Genomic DNA, 9,975 nt, shown 5'->3' with positions numbered 1-9,975 from the left:
TTTTTGTACCTTTTTTATATTTTTCTTATTCTGTTCTGCACAATAGTTATACATGCACACACACACACAAAATGTGTATATCTATATATATGTATCCATATGGTAAAGTACATGTATATTTGTGCATATATTCCATCATTCTAGCTATATTATATCTCCACAACTTCAGGGAGCATTTGTTAATAATCTTTGTATGCCTCAGCCCTTAACCCATAATAAATATTTCATCATTGAATAACTAGTAATAACTAGTACTGTATTTGAAGGCAGAGGTTCTAGATTCAAAACCTGACTCAGACTGACTACCTGTGGATTAGTTACTTGACCTTTCTGGACTGTTTTCTCATCTGTAAAAATAAAAAATCTGGACTAGATGATCTCTATGGTCCCTACCAACTCCACATCCTACAATCCTTTAAATAAACAAATGTATTATCTTTTTAAAAAATCTTTCTTGATCCATACTGATGTAAGGGTAGAGATTCCACTCACAAAAGCCAAGACCCCTCAATTGAATTAATCTATCAATCAATAGAGTAAAGGAGGCATTAAAGAATTTTTGCTACAATTGTACCACAATGTATAAATGAGTCCTTAATCATTTTGAAAGGATTATAGTTCTTTAACCATTAGATGAAGGCAGGAGACATGACACAGGAATAATCTTGTGATTGGCTGAAAGAATCAGGCACATCTTTGGGAATATTTATAAAAAGAGCAATCAATCAGCCACTGAAGGTCACCAGGTTTAGGAATTCCAGAACTGAAGTCAGGTTCCTGAAAGGGAATTTCTCTTAGAGAAAAGAGATAATATTTCTTTATCTTCTTCCCCCCTTCCCACTGACCTTGTCACTGCAAAGCTTGGCCCAGTAGCAGACAGTGGGACCAGTTGAGTTTAGGGTAACTAGACCAGTTGGAAATAATACATCCAACCAGAGCAGAATGACACACTGAGGACACACAAATGCAAAATCTTAGTTGTCTGAGGAGAAAGGAAACTTTAAGGAACAGGACTTCTTTCTCCAGAAAAGAATGTCAGATATGGACCGAAGGAAAGATCTGGTCTTGTGAATTGGCCTTTGCCATGTACATTCTGCATGTGTGACTCATTGCCCTGGACTCTAAGTTTGAGCCCACTCTTCCTATTGTCTGACACTTATTTTTGGAAGAGTGTATCCCAGATTTTTTACTGGAGTGAGAAAATATTTGACATAATATCACATATATTTAATTTATAATATACTTCTTATCACACAACTTTAGTAAATTCCTTTTCTAAATAGGCCATTGTCTCATTTTAATGAGAAGTACACAAAGAGGGACTTGAAAACAATGGTGCTAGAAGCCTAGCTCCTTAGGGTTACCACTAGGATTCTGAAAGAGAGACAGCAGCAGTACTCTGGGGACCTTCAAACTGTGTCAATACATAGTTGGGGGAACAGTCCCAGAAAGAGTGCTCCATTTAAATAGTACTTCCTTTGCTTGGTGGGTTGCCATGGCTAAATAATTCATTACTTAGTGGACAGACAACTGGTTACCATATGTAACAAAGCTGGTGCTCACAAAGCAGACACAACCTGTTGCTTGGACTATGCTAAAAGTAGATTCTGCCAGATCCTTGTATCCTGCAGGTATTAACTTGAAGAATCCAGGGTCACCTCCACTATACAATGAGGTGTTGGATTAGGACTTTTGTGATAAACAGAATGAAATCAAACCACATTTTATAACCCCAATGTTGTTCTAGTAATAGTATATGATTGTAAGGGCAGGTAGGTGATGCAGTAAATAGAGCACTGGCCCTGGAGTCAGGAGTTCAATTCCGGCCTCAGACACTAACACTTACTAGTCATGTGACCTTGGACAAGTCACTTAACCCCAATTGCCCTGCCTTCCCCTCTACAAAAAGAAAAAAATATATATAACTGAGAATCATAGAATACCACAAACTTCAAAGAACAAAAATTACATGCTAACCAAATTACCTTGTCTTCATTTTACCTATATGTCCATATAGAATTTAAGGTCCATGAACAGGAAGAAAGGACGAAAGGAAGAAAGGAAGAAAGGGAGAAAGAGAGAAAGAGAGAGAGAGAGAGAGAGAGAAAGAAAGAAAGAAAGAAAGAAAGAAAGAAAGAAAGAAAGAAAGAAAGAAAGAAAGAGAGAGAGAGAAAGAAAGAGAGAGAGAGGAAGGGAGGGAGGGAGGAAGGATGGGAGGAAGGAAGGAAGGGAGGAAGGAAGGAAGGAAGGAAGGAAGGAAGGAAGGAAGGAAGGAAAGAAGGAAGAATGGAAGGAAGGAAGGAAGGAAGGAAGGAAGGAAGGAAGGAATGGAGGTAGGGAGGGAAGGAGGAAGGAGGAAGGGAGGGAAGGAGGAAGGAAGGATTTATTAAGTGCTTATTACATGCAGGCACCATATTAAGCACTGGAGATACAAGTACAAGCTAGACAGTCCCTCCGCTCACAAGTTCTAACTGCAAAAGTAAATACATAAAGGTAACTGGAAAAGAAGGAAAGGTCTTCACATGAGGCTAGTGAGGAAAGCTGGGGAAGAGAAGAATTCTGCAGAGTTAAATAAATAATCATTCAGCCAATCAACAAGCATTTACTAAGTTCTTACCAGGTGCCAGGCGCTGCTCTAAGTCCTGATGAAACCAAGAAAAGTATAAATATGGTCCCTGGCTACAAAGAGTTCCCTTCCTAATGGAGAAGACATGACGATGACTCTCCATATTACAAATCCAGCAGTATAAATGAAGGTAATCTTAGAGTGAAGGCCCTTTTGGGGGGGGGGGGAATGGGCATGCAGAGGAAGACCACGAAAGGCCCCTTACAGAAGGCAGGAGGGGAGCTGAGTCTTGAATGGGCTCTGAGAAGCCAGGAGGCTAATATGAGGAAGAAAAGCATTCCAGACCTAGGAGACAAGCCAGTGCAAAGACACCGAGATGGGAGAGGAAGTGTTGTGTTTGAGAAGTTATAAGTAAACCAGCGTTGTCAAGATTATAGGATGTGTGGAGGAGGGAAAATTGTAAAGAGACTGGAAAGCTAGGAAGGCTCCAAGAGTTAAAGAACCAAATGGAGGATTTTATATTTGACCTGAGAGGTTATAGAGGAAGGCGCTAGAGTTTACTCAAGTTGGAGTGGGTCAGTGGGGTGGGGGTGAGATGGGCAGTCTTGCACTTTGGGAAAATTACTTTGGCAGCTGAGTGGAAGATGGGCTGGATAGAGAGACATTTGAAGCAGAGAGACCATGAATGAAGAGAAACATACATGCTGGGGCCCATCTTGAAATAGTGGTGAGGGCAGGCAGTCACCAGTTGAGAGAGGGGCTTTGAGGGCAGGGAGAATTTCATTTTTGCCTTGGCATCTATTCCCAATGTCCAACACAAAGATTGATCCCTAGCAGGCACGTTGACAGATGAAACCATAGATTCATCAAAGTGTGGGCAGCCATAGCACTTTAAGGATTATAAGGTACTTGCTACACATGGTCCAATTCATTCCTCTAAATCACAACAATTGTGAGGAAGTTAGTATGGTGTTATCATCACTATTTAAAGAAATTGAAATTTAGCAAGGTTAAGTGAGTTAATTGCCCAGTGAGTTGGATAATACAAATATTTTAATCTCTATTTACAGAGGAAGAAATTGGAAATCTGAGATAGGAAGTAAACTTGTCCAATATTCCACATCCATGCAAGAGGCTTTGGGGGAGCGTCCTACCCCCACTAAGTGACCAAGCCGCCATCTTAAACCAGCTCTCCTTGAGGCCAAGACCAATACTTTTCGCTACATCCCTGCAGCGGCCCAAAATGGCCTCCGCTCTCAGCCAACAGCAACATCTGCTGGTGGTGATAAATAGACTGGACTATCACTGCCTTACTTCAGAATGCCAGCTGCCTTTAGGCTGACTGGTAATTGTATCAAATGCTCTCCTTTTCAGCCATTAAGAATCCGTTTGTACTCATTTTACCTCTCTCAGAGGAAGTAAATACACTTAAGAAACAGTGCCTCAGGAATTTTTAGTTTTCCACTATGGCGTCCACTCCCCTATTTATCTTGTGATTTCATTAAAGCTCACACCACATACCACAGACATATTTTTAATCTAGCAGCCTGTTTTCAGGGGAGCCAGAACTTGAAGAACACAAAATGTTCCTTGCCTGTTTTTTTCTTTTCTTTTCAAAATTAAATAATTTGATTCACCGCTCCATTCTTGGTGCATAGCACGGTTCACTTAGATTAATAACATTTTCAATTTTGCCTGTTTGGTATCTAGAGTGGCGAGCAAGAGTAATTTAGCCAGATTGAAACTCCAAATACTCAGAGATGGAAAATATTTCAGCTGACCTCCTTGCCAGGAATATGCATTTCTCTAACTGCTTAATTATGATTCAAGATTGCAAGCTGGAATTCGGAGCAACAGATGGAGTTGTACTTTCGTGTTTACAGACTTAGGGACTCGGTTCATTTCTGGTTTTTTGTTTCAAATCAGAGAGAAAAGCAAATAGCTTGGAACAAGAGAAGTGATTTTTTTAATAGGAAGAGGAAACTCCAAAAATGGTGGAAATAAGTTAGCTATTTAAGCCTATGGGACTCAGCTCCTAATGCAGGGAAATGGTGAGCTGATCCAGAAGAAGTCTAGACAGGTTCCAGAGGTCAGGAATAATAGCTTTCCTTCTATTCCTATCACAATTCTTCCTTTCAACTATCCCCTTGGGTGGGGACTCACTTCAAGCTTAGAAATCAGATAGTGCTGACCTTCCTGTGTCTCCTCCAATCTGTCCACCACATAACTGTTACAGATAATTTCCCTATCTGTGAAATGAGGATGATAAATTCTTATACTGACTGCTTTACAGGGTTTTTGTGAAGAAAGCATTTCATAAACTTAACGTAAGCTATTATTTCAAAAAATTAACTTCATTTGAAATACAGCTAAAATATCTATATATTTTTCAAAATTTTTAAGTTCATTCTCCCTTCCTTTATTCCAACTATTACCTCACATCCCAGGGAAGATTAGCAATTTACCAGGAAAAAAAATTTTTTTCCAATGTCCCACCCAGGGTATCTGGCTCATACATAGTAAATTTTTTTTTAAGAATTTGAGATTTGCAAGGCATCTCAGTGGCCATCTAGTCTAACTCACATGCAGGAGGAGTTCCTACATTAATATACCTGACAAGTGATCACCCACCCACTGCTTGAAGACCTCCAAGAAGGGGTACCCACCACCTCCTAGAGAAACCCACAATACATTTGGATAGATCTAATTGTTAGGAAATTTTTTCCTGGCCTCAAGCCTAAATGTATTAGCTTGTAACATATACCTGTTGCTCCTGGTTCTGCCTTCCCAGGACAAATAGTACAAATCCAATCCCTCAGCCTCTCAATAGTCCTTTAAATAACTGAACAGATATAGCATGCCCTCTCCCTCCCCCCACTCAGTCTTCTTTTCTTTCACAGCTCAATGTGCTCAGTTTCTCCAACCTCTCTTCATGTGACACGGACTTGAGGCCAAAGCAACTCATGAGAGCTTCTACCAAGGCACAGAGGGATTGTGAGGTGCATTTGGTGGAAAAGGAATCTCCACCAACGAAAAGATGGACCCCTGAAGTATTGGGCTATGCATTTATTTCATTCTGATCACATACAGAGCATCCACACGATAACTGGCTCAGGAATTTGCACTATATAGTATAAAGATTACAGATCAGAGAATTTAAATATTTCCTTTGCAATTCATGTGAGGGAGGACCATCTATAATTTAGGTAGCTAGGTGGCCTACTGGCTAGAGTACTAGACTTAAAACCAGGAAAACTTGAGTTCGAATCTGACCTCTGACCTTTCCTAGCTGTGTGACCCTGGGCAAGTCACTTAACCTTTCATAGCTTCAGTTTCGTCATCAATAAAATGGGGATTATAAGGGCACCTTCCTCATAGGGTTATGGTGTAGATCAAATGAGATAATATTTATAAAGAACTTTTCAAACTTGAAATGTTAAAAATGCTAGCTATCATTCTTATTCTTTATTTTAATACCTCCAAAGACCTGTAATTTTATCAGGATGGGTGCTTCATCCATTGATGGCATACCATCCACTGGTTCTTCATCCACTGTGGTAAATTCTAACTCTGTAGTATAGGTCTTCATAAGTTTCTCTCCACAAAAATAAATACCTCTCATCCTGACTTCTGATGATCTGAAAACACACATCTTCAACTCCCTATTAGGCATATCCACATAATGTCCCACCAGTATCTCAAACTCCACATGGTAATGCGGTAGCATCCTTCTCTGGACTATTTCTCTACACATGTTCACAGGCTGGGGGATGGTGGCTTCAGGTTCAAGATGTAAGCTGTGGGTCTGTGCTCCTAAAACTATAGGTCACAAGCCCCAACAAGTATGTTTGCCTTCACTTTAGTCAGTCAGGGGACTCAGCTCAAGGTAAAGTCATTCATTGGACTGGCATGGTGAGAACAGCATAAATGAAACATCTTCCTCCTAAACCTGGGGTGAACTATACAGTTACATAGAGCATCAGTGGGAAGACTGGACATAGAGGTTCCAAGTAAAGAGGTACACCTATAAGGGGCACAAGTGACCAATGCACATTGCTAATGTATCCAGGACCACAATTCCCGGCAATTTTCTCACAACGTTTTTGTGCTACTCCCTCTAGTTCTCAGTATTTCTGTTGGACCCCCCGGGCCTGCTCTTGGGTTGTGCACATGACCCCAGAGCTTGGCTATGGTCTCCCCTGTCTCTTTTTCAGGAAAAAAACAGAATCCACCCCCTAGGACTATTTTAGTGATAAAATGGAAACACCAGATTTAGGCAGTGATACAGTAACCTCTGGTGATTTGCACAAAGAACCAGAATTAATACTAAGGAAAGCAAAGACCAGAAGGAAAGCTGGGCAAGTCTCAGCTCTAAGTGACCTGCCATCTCCTAGACCCAACGCCAAGCATCAGGCTCTCTGCCTCTTCATTGTCTAGCAGATGTATCTGAACAGCCTGATTCCTTTGGTCCTATTCTCTGCTGGGCACAACACCTTCTATAGCCATGAGCTTAGGTTACAAGATACCCTTGCCAAGGGAGAAGGAGGAAGAGAAATTCCCATCACCCTTTGCTGCATCCTGCTAGATAATGCTCCTAAGAGGTAACTCAATTCTCTTCTCAAAGCTGAATCTTCAGAGATATTTGGAATGGGCCAGCATTTTGATGTATGAGTTGCAAAGGGTGTGACTGATCTTCACAGCTATTGACTAGAAGTTCCTTGTGTGGTATAAGTTGCCTTCATCTAATGATCTATAATTCCATAAATTTGATTGAGGATTATCTTTATATACTTCTTTACACTTCCTTTATAGTCTACATTAAACACATATTTATTCTTCTTTTACAATCCTTTACATTAAAAACTATTATCTTTACCTCTAAACCCATGCCTCATTCTTACCTCATGATATCTATCTGTGGTAGTACCATTCACTGAATCTCCCAAGTCTCAAATTTTGATGTAACTTTTGTCTATTCCTTCTCTTCCCCCTGGAAGTGGAAGACTTGGATGTGAATCCTGGCTCTACTGATAATCAACTTGAGTGTGACATTGGATAAGTCATTTCACCTCTAACCTTAAATTTCCTTATTATAAATTGAGCATAACATAATTCCCCCTACAGTGTTGGATAAACCTTAATACTCAAAAGAATTGTGAATTATAATTATTATTGCAAAGTCCTTCTGATTCTACTTTTGTAAAATCCCTTGCATCCCTCCCCTCCTCTCTATTCCTACCAACAACACCTTAATACAGGTCCTCATTACCACCCAACCTGGATCCCACAATAGCCCAGATTTGAACTCAGGTCTATTCCGACTCCAGGCCCATTGCTCTATCGACTGTACCAACTAGCTGCCAGGTTAGAATACAAAATCTTACAAAGGAAGGTGATAGAGAGTTCAAAGCAGTGTAGAATTATAAAAGTGAGAAACACTGAAAAGAAAAACAAGTTTACAGAAAGCTTAGAAAGAGCAATATTATCCCAAGAATACTTAAGAGTTACACTGGAACGACAATACTAAGATAGACAAAAAGCCTCTAGATGTTTATAATAAATTATTTTTTCTAATGATGAAATGACAATAATAAATTTAGGCAGCGATGCAGTAACCTCCAGTGATTTGCATAAAGTACTAGAATTAATACTAAAGAGAACAAAGACCAGAAGGAAAGCAGGGCAAGGCCACACAGAGAAGGCCTATGCTGGAGGCTTTGGAGGCATTGAAGGACCATTTCTCAAGATACTAAACATATGGAAAAAAGGTTTACCTTCAACAGGATGTCTCTAATGAACATGTCAAACTCATACAAAATTTCTCTTACCCAAGTAATAGCAAAGATAACTTTGCTCGGGCTTTGGGGTTTCACTGTGATTGTCTCCTTTCGCTCATGGTGCTTAGAGATCCCACGATGGGAAGGAGGAGGAGGTGTCTCCCAGAGCTTCCAGTCCTCCAAGCCCCATTTCCAAGGGAAAGTTTACCCATTTCTGCCAAGATGTCCAACTTCTCCGGGAACTGGAAGATCATCTGTTCAGAAAACTTTGAGGAATTGCTTAAGGCTTTGGGGGTGAATGTGATGCTAAGAAAGATTGCTGTGGCAGCCGCCTCAAAGCCAGCAGTGGAGATTAAACAGGATGGAGAGAGATTCTACATCAAAATTTTTACCACTGTGAGGACCACTGAGATTAACTTCAAAATCGGGGAAGAGTTTGAGGAGCAAACAGTGGACGGAAGGCCCTGTAAGAGCCTGGTGAAGTGGGAAAACCAGAACAAGATGGTCTGTGAACAGACTCCTGAAAGGGGAGGGACCCAAGACCTCCTGGTCCCAGGAGCTGACCAACGATGGAGAACTGATCCTGACCATGACAGCAGACAACGGGGTGTGTACCAGGGTCTACGTCAGGGAATGAGTGCTGAAGGGATATCTTGAGAGGGTCCCCTCCATCTTCTGCATCACTCCATGGCCTCCCAGTAACCGCTCAAATTCAGTCTTTTGTTCACCTTGTTATGCTTTCCTTGCAACTCTACCCAGCTAGTTCTCTGCCCTGCTCCCCTGCCCCACCCTTCCTCTTGTTATATCTGGAAGCCAGCGTCCCTGGGCACTTCCTAAAGCCCACCTCTGCTTCCTCTACTTCTCCCTATTTTACCTGACCAATCCTAAATGAATCCCTGACCACCCTGGCTAGCAATTTTTGCTTCCCTCCCTGTCTCTGATCAAGAGACTCCATCCAGGAGAGGGCCTCTCCATTTCTGAAAGATCCTGAGAGAGAGTGCAAAAGCAAGAGAGTGCTCCCCATCAACACCTGACAGAAGCCCTTGGTCTCTGCTTTATCCCTATGGCCTCCCCCTCTATCCCACAGCATTCTCTTCCTTCCCCATATCTCTGTAGCTGATTCAATTTGGAATATTTATTTGTTAATGTTATTAAACCATTTGAAAACTAAAAAAAAAAAAAAACGATAACTTTGCTCATTCTGATGATTAATATGGCAAGAGGATAGAATAGAGAATTCTTTGGTGTGCTTACTAAAGCCATATAGAAGTCAGGCAGGATCCAAGTAGAAGAGGGGTTTATCAGGATTTTGAGATCCTCTAGATGCTGTCTGTGAAAGGCATTGTGCTGATCTTATCAAGCCCCAGAACATGGTATAGACTCCCAAGTAAAAACTCTAATCACTCAAAAGAGTACAATCTAACAATCTACATAGGAAAAACCAAATGGATGAAAAAATGAACAAACCATAAGATGCATCTACCATTTCATACATCTTGTACAGACGCTGAAGAAGGACAACAAAGTGGGCAGAGAATAAAATAGGAGAAAGAGAGCAGGCTAGGTTGTATCTAGAAAATTGTTCACAATTTTTAATAAATTCAAGTTTCTCTCTGAAAGAAAGGTTCATCT

General features: G+C 40.8%; 1 pseudogene; it reads left to right on the top strand.

Moving 5' to 3' along the window:
- The first annotated feature begins 8,414 nt into the window (after nt 1–8,414).
- Nucleotides 8,415–9,527, top strand: LOC138174096 (cellular retinoic acid-binding protein 2 pseudogene; annotated as a pseudogene).
- Nucleotides 9,528–9,975: the final 448 nt, after the last annotated feature.

Source organism: Petaurus breviceps, unplaced genomic scaffold (assembly GCF_028583685.1).
Source record: "Petaurus breviceps papuanus isolate PSGF00001 unplaced genomic scaffold, PetGlider_PUasm1.0 685, whole genome shotgun sequence".
NCBI classification, from domain to species: domain Eukaryota; kingdom Metazoa; phylum Chordata; class Mammalia; order Diprotodontia; family Petauridae; genus Petaurus; species Petaurus breviceps.
The sequence above is the reverse complement of the archived record's forward strand: the minus strand, read 5'-3'. Positions and strand labels throughout refer to the sequence as shown.